The 12,281-nt window shown below is 43.5% G+C and overlaps 1 protein-coding gene across 3 annotated transcripts in view; it reads right to left on the minus strand.

Moving 5' to 3' along the window:
- Window positions 1–12,281, minus strand: part of TRAPPC12 (trafficking protein particle complex subunit 12) — a 168,415-nt gene that overhangs the window by 89,140 nt on the left and 66,994 nt on the right. The gene's annotated exons all lie outside the window — the stretch shown is intronic.

Here is a 12,281-nt window from a genome sequence, read left to right on the forward strand (position 1 = left end):
ATTATGAATAAAAAAAAAAAAAATCCGTCACATTACTTTTCAATCAGCCCTTGTATATAGACATACCCATCAGAAACCTGCATCAGCCCAAATTATACTCCATGTACATGATGGAGAACACAATTAGTAAATTTGCAAGCTTAATAGAACATGAGATGCCAAGACTTTACGACAACCAAAATCCATACAAACTGCCAAAATTAAACATTACACGAGCAGAACGAACAGAACTGAAAGAACTACAAATCATCATCATAGTCAAACCTGCCGACAAAGGTGGGGTAATAGTCATTCTCAACAAAGAAGATGACCTCAATAAAGGCATATAGGATACTGAACAGTAGCACCACTTATCGTAAATTAGACAAAGACCCCACACCAAAGTTCCAACATGAACTACAGACACTACTGAAAGAGGGCCACAATACAGGAATACTACTAACATCACAAACACACACATTTTTAGACATCAAAACATCCCAGTATTATACAAATTACCCAAAATACACAAAAGCCGCACAATACCTCTAGACAGATCCATAATAACTGCACAATAATTTAAAACCCAGAGATCATACCTACGAGACACCACAGACATCCTGAACCAACTGTAGAACATCACGTGGGACGACAACTACAAGCTGGCAGCCAGCGATGTCACCTCCCTTTACTGCATCACAGACCACACACAGGGCATAGAGAGCGCTTCACATTACCTCAACACAGACCCCAACATGACAACAGCACAGAGTAACTTCATTACCAGAAGAATTCACTTCATCCTGAGACACAATTATGTCTGGTTTGACAATGTTTACTACATACAGACAACAGGCACAGCAATGGGGACGAGGTTACACGAGCCTCTTCACGAGTTGTTGGGAGGACAAGTACATCTGGTCCCAGCATGAACTTGCCGCAAACCTCGTCCTATGAACTAGATATATAGACTAAGTGTTCTTAATTTAGAACGGTGACCGAACCTCACTCATGAGTTTCATCATTTACAATAACAACCTCATAATCATGACCAATTACAGCAAATCATGGGTAGAAATCCTCGATCTCAACGTCTTCAAAAAATACAACAAAATACACACCACCACCAAGATGAAATCCTGGCTGATATCCTACCACCAACATCCAAGATCACATTCCGCAAAGCAGCCGTTAGAACAAAACTGGTCAAAAACCAGATCCCTCCCAACAGCACAGTTCAAACCAGGAGGCTTCTACTACTGTATAACCTGCATGGCTTGCAACACAACCAAGAATAGGGGCACCAAAACCCACACAATCAGTCATTTATATATATATATATATATATATATATATATATATATATATATATATATATAATCCTCCACGTGCGGCACTCAGTGGACTTAAAAAAGAATTTACACAGCTGCCATGGCTTGCAACGTTTCGGACTTTAATAGCCCGTCTTCAGGCTTCAGACATTATAACATACATACAAAACACATACCTTATATACCCATTGCTGCTCCACATGCCGCCGGATCTCGCCTGGTCCCGTCCGCTGTACATGTCCAACTTCCGGTTTCCTCTCGTAACGCTCCCTGGCCATGTGAGCGTCCTGGTAACCATTGATTTCTAGAACTGAAGCTCTCAACAATACTTTAAAAAGAGTCACCTGACACCCTGAATTGGGTGCATACGTACACCACGGCAAATATGAATATTTATACAAATAGCAGAAAGTTATGGCCCATTGTACAAAAAGATAAAGAACTCCCCAGCCTTAAACATACTAGAATCAGGCCCTGTTTCAAGAGAGGCAAGAATATTAAGGACTGGGTAGTCCATACAGATGTTACGTTGGCTATGAGATATAAGGAGCAAAAATTTATAAGTAACAATGGCTGTTACAAATACACAGGTTGTGTAACCTGCAGCCATATGATTACAGGCAAATATTTTTTTCACCCTTACAGTGGGCGAAAATATGAAATTAGATATAGACTCACCTGCTCCAGCACGTATGTTGTTTATTTGGTAAAATGTCTGTGTGGTCTATGCTATGTGGGGAAGACCATGCGCTCGTTCAAAGAGCGCATGGCTCTCCACAGATCAGCAATTAGAACTGCTATTGGTGGTAAGGGTTCGGAACAACCAATCGCTAAACATTTTTTGGAAGCCAAACACAATTTGTCGAATTTTAGACATATGATTATTGATCACATCCCAGATAACGGAAGACGTGGTGATCGACACAAAAACCTGTTGTGTTTGGAAGCCAAATGGATCCATATTTTGGATACAGTTAAGCCTAGGGGATTAAATGATCAATTGAATTTGAATGTATTCCTATAAGAAGGAAGGGGTTTGAATCAAATTTTTTAGAATATATAAGTGATGGAAGGATTGATGACATTTTCTCTAGCCTATTAGATTGATAATGAAGGCAAATTATTTAGTGTATATAAATGGATATACAAGACAGGAGCTAAAATTATTCCTTATATGCAGGATTGTATTTTTAATATGTTCACTTTGTATGTTTTATGTATATTTTATATTCTGCACTACAACGGGGTATTACTGCTTGTTCCCAGCCGACGGGTCTCCATGGTTACCAGGACGCTCACATGGCCAGGGAGCGTTACGAGAGGAAACCGGAAGTTGGACATGTACAGCGGAAGGGACCAGGCGAGATCCGGCGGCATGTGGAGCAGCAATGGGTATATAAGGTATGTGTTTTGTATGTATGTTATAATGTCTGAAGCCTGAAGACGGGCTATTAAAGTCCGAAAGTTGCAAGCCATGGCAGCTGTGTAAATTCTTTTTTAAGTCCACTGAGTGCCGCACGTGGAGGATTATATTTATAGTTGTAGCGGGCACCGTGGTATGAGTGATACAGGAAGAGGAGTGCAAGGCATTTGGCTACACACATATATATATATATATATATATATATATATATATACACACACACACACATATACACACACACACACACACATCTACTATATAAAAATGAAAATTTGTCCTTCTATCATTCTATACAAATCTAAATGTTTGTGATCACATTTTATCATGCACCCCTTTTAACTAGTTATATAACTTGTGTCAGCTGTTTTCCTAGGTGCTTTGCAACAGGTGTGCTTGGTGACTGTCTCACATTTAAAAGCATAGTTGCGGTGAGCTTGAAACCTTGATAGCATACCCTGAGTTTAGCACTAATGTGATGGCTATGTCCATGTTATAATTCTGAGCAATAGAGTAGGGACTTGCAGTAAAGTGGGGTCCCGTGACGGGGGCTGCAAGCTTAAATGCATTGATCAATTCATGAACCAAAACCCCACTGTTTATTATCATTATTGTTAGTTATTATGGTGGTGAGTGCAGAGCCCCTGTGATTCATATATATATATATATATATATATATATATATATATATATATATATATATATAGCGTTCCCGCTAGGCTGTTTTAGAGGGGCGCGGCGCCATGCCCTCTTTCTGGAAGGCGAAAAGCGCCCTGCCCTCCAGAAGGAGGGCAAAAAGCGCCCTGCCCTAACAGCCTGCGGGAATTGTCTTCACCCGCGGGTCGCAGTGTCCCGCGGGTGAAGAAATGTGCGGTGACCTGGTCACCGCCGGAGAATAGACGCCGGGCGCATGCGCCCGGCATCTATTCTCCCTGTCTGCAGGGCTTAGGGGCTGCTCGGCGTGTCCGTAAGTGCCGGGCATGCCCCCAAGAGTGACGAAAAGGGGACGCGTCTTATAGACACGCACCCTTTTCGATGACCACGCCCCTTTCTCGGGCGCGCGCACGAACATGCCCTCTTTAGCTCCGGCGCCCTGTCTCGCGCCGGAGCTAGAGTGAACACTATATATATATATATATATATATATACACATACGCACACACACACATATATATATACATACATACACACACACACGTCTACTATATAAAAATGAAAATTTGTCCTTCTGTCATTCTATACAAATTCACAGTTTACAAGCCAAGATCGTAATATTTTACGAGCTTATTAAAACACGGCGGAGGCAACTAAGAAAATGTGAAATTTAAATTAATTACTGTTAATTTTTAATTAATTAAAAACCACAATTTTTGCACAGCATTCGCCCTGTACAGGTCAGGTCCGGAATTAGAAAAGGATTTAGCCCACAGTTTACAAGCCAAGATCTCTCATGGTTCTACACCTAAAACACCAAAGAAGAATAAAAGCATTGTCCTGTTTGGTTTAGTTAGATACAGATTTGGACACCATTCTTCTTGGGCCATCTGCAAGGTCAATAACAAAAATCTTAAAATTGTATTTTTGTTTCATTCCATTTGTTTCATTTCATAAATTGATTTTAGAACATGCATTTTGCTACATAGTAAGGAATTATGGAATTTTATTCTGTAGCATATAATCTAAGTCTATGAACATCATTTACTATGGCTCTCGCATGGAGTTTACAGTATCTTTTAAATGCTGTATGAATTTATTTGGGATGAGCGGGTTCGGTTTTCCCTGCCTGCCCCGGATTCCTCACCCGAGGCAAAACCTCGCAATGCCGCTGTCGGGTCGCGAGGTTTTGTATTGAGCGGGCTTAACGCTGATTGGTTGAGAGAGCCATCTGTCACGGCTCTCAGCCAATCAGCGTTAAGCCCATTTAATGTGCACAGAGGAAGCAAAAGAAGATGGCTCCAGCCATCCCTCGCTGGCTGACACTGCCGGCACCTCCACTGGCAGCATCCCCTGCTGCCGACACCACCGATGCCGGCACCCCTGCAATGCTGCCTCATGTACTCAGGACACCCTTAGCGACCCCCACACTGAGGACACAACCAGCACCCCTGCACTACTGACACTGTCAGCACACATGCACTGAGGACACCGCTGGTACCCCCGCGCTGCCGACACCCTGCATTGAGAACACCCCTGCACTGCCGACACAGTCAGCAAAACTGCACTATTGATATTAAGCCTGGCTTATTTTGAGTCTGAATATGGTAAAAATTTATTTCTGCATCCATGAGGAGAGATCCATCTGATTTACAGTCAGGCCCATAAAGATGGCAACTATACTGGGATGCAAAAACGCAGCTCTGCAACACAAATTTTTATTTATACTTGCTCATGTATCAGCTTACACAACTAGATGGTGTCAACAGTGGCGACCAAACTTTTTCGTCTACCTCCTTGGTTGCTGGACCGCACTAAGGAACGCACAGAGGCTACTTCTGGTTCATTCCTTTGTCAGCCCCTGAAGGGTAAAACAGATTGGATGAATCTTATACACTGTGGAGACCCTGAATGCCGAAAACAGCTGCACAAGGAACTGGAAGTAGTTGCTGTGCATTTCATAGTACGATCCAGCAACCAGGAAGTACACAGTCATCCTGGTATCAGAGCAACAGAAGCTCTTGGCCGTATTTACACTGTACATCCGACAAATTGTGAATGCTTCTATTTCCGAAGTTTGCTTTACACCGTTACAGGTCCTACTTCCTTCAAAGACCTTAGGTCTGTGGATGGGGAAGTTTGTCACACTTTTCGTGAGGCCTGCCTAAGGAGAGGTTTGTTGGAGGATGATGTGTAAACAAACATTCTTAAAATCCAGGGCAACGCCGGGTACTCCAGCTTGTGTATATGTATGTGTGTGTGTATGTATATATATATATATATATATATATATATATATATATATGTACACACACACACATATATATATATATATATATATATATATACATACATACATACATACACACACATGCAGTAGAATGCCACTGCTCTAAACAGTAGGTGGGCAGGACCATTAGACCTTTAAAGATAAGGCTGAACGAACACATACAGAACATCAAGGCTCTGAAGAACACCCACTAACACTGCATTTCAAGCAAACATCATATTTGCTGTCCCACAGCCCTCAGATTTTCAGGTGTAAAAGAGGTAAAAAAAAAAAAAAAGTGGGAGGAGAAGATTATATCCAACAAATCAATAAGGAAGAATTGTGTTGCATGATCACCCTAGACATCTTAGCCCCTAAGGGGTGGGCAATAAGTGGCCCTCCAGCTGTTGCTGAACACATCCCGGCATGCCTTGCAACAGTATTAGCATGGCCAAAATTGTGGCAGGGCATGCTGGGATCTGTAGTTTTACAACAGCTGTGGTGCCACTAATTGCCCACCCTTACCCTAAGGCAGGGGTGGGGAACCTTTTTACTGCCAAGGGCCATTTTGATATATATAACATTATTCGTGGGCCAGGTGCAGGCCACGTCCCCTCCGTGTGATGTCACATTGGGGAGGGGTCACAAAAGCCAATGTTACAGTAATGCCCAGAGCATCCTGAGGATTCTCTGGGGAGCTGTGTGGGCAGCGGTATGACCATCTGAAGCGTCCTACGGATGCTCCAGGTAGCACTGCTGCATAGACTCTGGCTGCAGTGTGCCATTCTAGGCACCCTGCTAGCCAGATGAGGCTAGCATAAAAAAAGTTCAGAGGGCCAGACCAATGATTCCGATGGCCTTATTCGGCCCCAGGGCCTGAGGTTCCCCATCCCTGCCCTAAGGGCTTGAACATAGACGGGATTAGGTCTATCAATTGCAAATAACATACACACATCACAGCATTATCCAGAAGGCACCCAGGAAAGAATATCAGACTATCATGTAGTGGCTGTCTAATTCGTTCATCAGTTTCTCCACGACCAATGCATAGGACATTTGATATTCCACCGATCCCTTATGGGCCATAGCACGGTCCCCCCTTCCATATGAGTACATTAACCCATATTATCAATCTGTTATAACCATTTAGTGAAGTATATTCAACGATCAATCTTCATCTCAATACCTTTTCCTTAAGGTACACATGGTTAGATTTGCCATAGATACGGTTCCAATAGCAAGATGGTTATGCAACCCACACAAAGATATCAATTAGTTACCAGGAAGTCACAGCCAAGATGGCGACCAGAAGCCAATGCACACCGATCACTTTGCATATACAGCCCAATGTTTATTCCTATCAAAAATCTTATAGATGTGTCAAATGTGAAACACACACACAATATTGTTCCACTCCACCATGAACCTGATCATCAAGAACTACAACGTGCATCCTCTTAAGGATACCACATCCAAAATGACGCCTTAACCACCTCTATGCTGAACTCTTTAGCATAATCACTAGACAATCACGTCAACCAATCACATTCACCAAGTTTTCGACTGACAACCCACGCAGCCAATGGGCAGTTACCTGTCTTACAGCCTATCAAAATGGACACCGGGTTATACATGGCCTCAAACCATCCTCCTGCAAGGATTCACCTATACATCATCCCCATAGGAAGGCCCTATCAGCTGAAACAAGTTGGGACCACCCTGCACTTCAAATATTACTAACACCAATACGCCTGTGCATATTGTGACCGGGACCCTGAAGTTGTACTAGGAAGCGGCAACTTGCAGCCTTAACAAGGCTCTGGTAAGATGAAGATGTCCCATAGCACGTTCTGCACCATCACCTCAGAACAGGGCACCTACACCTAGATTGATGCCCCACGGTCAACCCCATCAGGAAAGCCATTGGCAGTGCCCCTGAGGAAGAGTCCTAACAGACACTGCAATAGTAGGGTTAACACTATGTCCGGCGCCGGACCTAGATATGGCACTCCAGCGCGTGCCCAAAAAAGGGGTGTGACCATGAGAAAAGGGGGATTCTTTAAGAAATGCCCCCTTTTAACCACTCTTGGGGGCGGGCCTGGTCCTTACGGACATGCTGGGCTGCCCCCCAAGCTCTCCCCGACGGTGATCGCTGCACCACTATTTTTCCTATCCGAGGGACACTACGGCCCGCGGGTTGGAAAGGCACACTATGTTGTTTTAGAGGGGCGCCGCCAAAAAGGCAGGGCACATTCTGCCCTTTTTAAATTGGGCAGGGTACGGCGCCCCTCTAAAACAGCTTAGCGGGGACGCTACAATAGCCCCACTAACCTCTCACTCGTGACTGACTTCCACTATGAAGCTCCCATAACTAAGACATGCACGGGACGAAAAAGACAACAACATATCAGAGACGTGGGAAGCCGCGCTCTGCATACCACCACCAGGTATAGTTTGCACTGTTACTCCTGAGACACTGTTCCCACGGGCAGCGATCTGCAGGAACAATTCCACTGAACTTTGTACATTAGGACTCTGCACAGTGTGACCCACACACAAGTGCAATAGACTGGAGAATCCTTGCTGTAATATTTGTTAGGATTGCCAATTCACGCTTGTTCAATGCATGCATAATATTAAGACCCATCATCTGATACCAGTTGAAATGATACTAAAAGTATTCACCACCTGCATAGAAAATTATATATATATATATATATATATATATAGTCTCCAGGTCCGGCAATCCAGATAATAAGCCAAATCCTGCAGGGGTGCCCTCACATGGGGATAAATAGAACCGTATATGGTTGAAGGTAGTACTAAAAGTACTGAAACGTTCTATTGATCCTTTGGTCTCTGCTTGATTTATTGAGAGGGGAGTGCTGCACCTTCATGCTTATATATATATATATATATATATATATATATGTATATGTATAATATATATACACATCAGTGAATGTTGTGCTGATGAGCAGGTGATCCAGTGTGGGGGGCTGGAGGAATCCGCCCACACAAGGAACAAAGAGGATGTATGACCACACCTGCAGGCTGCCTTGTGGACAGAGCCCAGGTGTGGGCTGATGAGAAGGTAGAACATAGAGCGAAGGAACAGGGGAAGGGGGAAAATAACCCAAGCACTGGCAAAGATTTTTTGGTGTTTACAGGATATCTCCACTATAGTGTTAAATAGGTAGCCAAGATGGCTATGTGCTAATCTAAATGTGGAGGTGCTCCTGAGATTAAAATTACTGATGCTGGAGGGGGAAAGAAAGTACTCTCTATGTTGGGGGCATTGAATCCTATTAGAAAATTAATACATCTGTCATTTATTAATTAGCCGACAATCATTGTGTAAATAAGAGTTGATTCGGGTGTGGATCATAACATCTACAGCAAAAAAGTAGACAATGTTTAAGTAGACACCACAAGTTAGACAGGCAATAGGTCGGCAGGGACACAAGGTCGATAGGGACAATAGGTCGATACAGTAAAGGTTTACATGTAAGAAGGTAGACATGTACAAATGGTCGACAGGGTTAAAAGGTCGAAACACAAATGGGTGACACACAAATGGTTGACACATAATTTTTCTGTTTTATAGCTCTAATCTTCACCCTAACCCTCCCCTTGGTGCCTGACCCTAACTGTCTCTAATAGTGCCCAACCCTAACCCTCCCTCCTGGTGCCTAAACCTTACCATCGAGCAAGTGCCTAACCCTAACCAACACAAAAAACAACATGTTAACCATTTTTGTGTTGACATTTTGTCCATTTCGACCGGTCAACCTTTTTACATGTCGATCTTTAGTGTATCATCCTATTGCCTGTCTAACTTGTGGTGTCTACCTTTTTATTGTAGATCTAAAGACCGGATACCAGTTGAACATAGAGTACTTTCTTTCCCCCTCTAGCACGTGAAGGCAGACCAGTCAAGGTGCCCTGTAGAGTCAGTCCAGGGAGGACAGTCCAGGTAAAGACTGCCGTGAGAGTCCAGTGTGTCTGGAGGCTAGGAAGCCGGTGTAGGGAGAACCCGATTACTCTAAAGACTGTCTGTGAGAAGCTGTGGCAGGCATCCAAGCCCGGCCCGAAGTTGTGTTAATCTGCAAGAAGCACAGTGTGAGACTTTGTGACTCCATGAGAGAGAGACTGTTTATTTGCAGACTATCTGCTCGAGGATAGTCTGGGGCGAAGCAGTGAGTTAAGGTGGGTACACACTATACAGATATATCTGCAGATGATGGTCGCTCATACACACTGAACGGCCATCATGTGTCTGGCTGCGGGTCCTGGGAGCGTGTCCAGGCCCCCTCCCCGCGGCTGTCGCTGTGTGTGTGTACCGGCGGTCTGCAGACCGCCCGTACACACTTGCAGATGGACAGATATGTCTGCAGACATATCTGTCCATCGGCTGTGCAGCACAACCAATGCGAATGTCGTTGAACTACGACGTTCACCGACATATCGCGGGTACACACTTGCCTACGGGCAGCAGATATATTGGCCCATCAATTGATCGGCCAATATATCAGTCAGTGTGTACCCAGTATTAGCTGCCCTGAATGGGGGCGAGGCTGTTTGTTGTTTTCGGTTTGATTTATGCTGACAAGTAAAGCTCCATTTATTTCATTTTACCATGAAAACTGTGTATGTGGACCCTAATTCCAGCACCTAACACTGCACCACTGACATTCTACCGAGCTAATTACCCCCAAGGTATCACAATATATATTTATTTTCCTGCACAGCAGCATTACAATACCACGTAGGGGTTGGGCGCATTAGTAATTCCTATTACTGTCTAATTTGTGAGGTCTCTGTGACCTCATACTACCAGCAGCACACCCCACCCTCAGTGAGCAGGGACTCCTCATTTTTTATTTTTAACAATGTCATCCTAAAAGTCAACATTGTGGTATCGACATTGTTATTGCCGACCAACTGACTGCATCCCGCGCTGCTCAGACATACCATGGTTTACTAGACTGCACTCTAACCATCTTATAGATATGGATTGTCTCGTCATTCCGCATCACATTTGTTTTAGAACCCCACATCACCAAGACCAGGGTCTACCTCTTTTATTCCGGAAGAAGTTCTCCAAATTATTTAGGGAAGTATAAATGACCTCCAATGTTTTCAGACTAAGCCATAGGCTGGTGTGACTCCTCTAATAACCTAGTTAACACTTTCTAAAGGGGGTGCTGGTGAAATTGGATAATGGGATCATCAAACCTTCTAAAGAGGACAAGTGGAGGTGTTGCACATAGCAACCCATCTGTCTGTGGCTATCATTTATTTAGTACAGTGTTTCTCAACCCCAGGGAACCCCCAACCGTACACGTTTTCCGTATCTCTTAGCAGCAGCACAGGTGTATTCACTACTGACTGACATTTTAAACAGATGGTACTAATTATTTTACCTGCAATTCTCCGAGGAGACATGGAAAACATGCACTGCTAGGGATCCCTGAGGATTCTAGTTGAGAATCACTGATCTAGAACATTCTATAAAATCACAGCTACATTCTGATTGGTTGGCAACATTCTTTAGAATGTTTGTAAAGTCTCCCCCTATAAGATAGGTAGTTTTAAGAAGCCCATACATCAGCAACGCGATTCCCCATACTCCCTATCCGAAACCACCATTGATAGGCGATCTGTCGGATGTTCAGGGGAAAAAAAAGCATGTAAAAATTGCCGACTCGCCAATCCAGACTATTTTTTGGTTGGGATCGCGAAATTGGGTAAATCCAACATATATGATTTCTCTGATCCCGAGCCAGCCAGCAGCAGAACGAAGAATTGCCCAATCTGACGTAGATGTATGGCTGTCTTTAACTTTTAGACCAGTGTCCAGATTTGATCTGCTGGGTTGGCTTTGAATTTTTATTTTATATATATATATATATATATATACACACACACACACATATATATATATATATATATATATACACACACACACATATATATATATATATATATATACACACATACATATATACACACACACACATATATATATATATATACACAAACAAACACACAATTTTAGTGAACTGTACTGCTGCATACTATTATTATTTAATACAAACACATCTTATGCAGTATATAGTTCTTGGGCCTGATTCAGCAACGATCGCTAGCTGCGATTACGTACGCAATCGCCTGATTGTTTTGATCTGCGCATGCATCGCAGTACGCAAAGTAGCCAATGCGATCACAGAGACTACGCAGACCCATCGCAGAGTGATTGACAGGAAGTGCCGTTTTTAAGAGATGACTGGGGGGTGGTCTGCCAAACACAAGCGTGCCAGTGCGTTCGAACGCCGTTGCAGGGGCGTGCACAAATTATCCACTGTGATGCCGGACACAGCTTGAGTACTCTGTGCGTGCGTTGAGGTTAGCAATCCCTTAGTAAGGTCAGACACTGTGCAAGTGTGCGTCAGGTTCTGATTGTACTCAATGTTATTGATGGTTTCACAGTCTTACTAAACATTACGGATGTGTGTAAGGTGGGTGTCCCTATGTAGTGCTGCGACGACACAGCGATCGCAATGGATCATATCATCGCAGTCAGACTGCGTGTGTGATCGCAGTTACGATCCACAGTGAATCAGGC

The sequence above is a fragment of the Taudactylus pleione genome, unplaced genomic scaffold, assembly GCF_031769625.1.
Source record: "Taudactylus pleione unplaced genomic scaffold, aTauple2 ptg000238l, whole genome shotgun sequence".
NCBI lineage: Eukaryota > Metazoa > Chordata > Amphibia > Anura > Myobatrachidae > Taudactylus > Taudactylus pleione.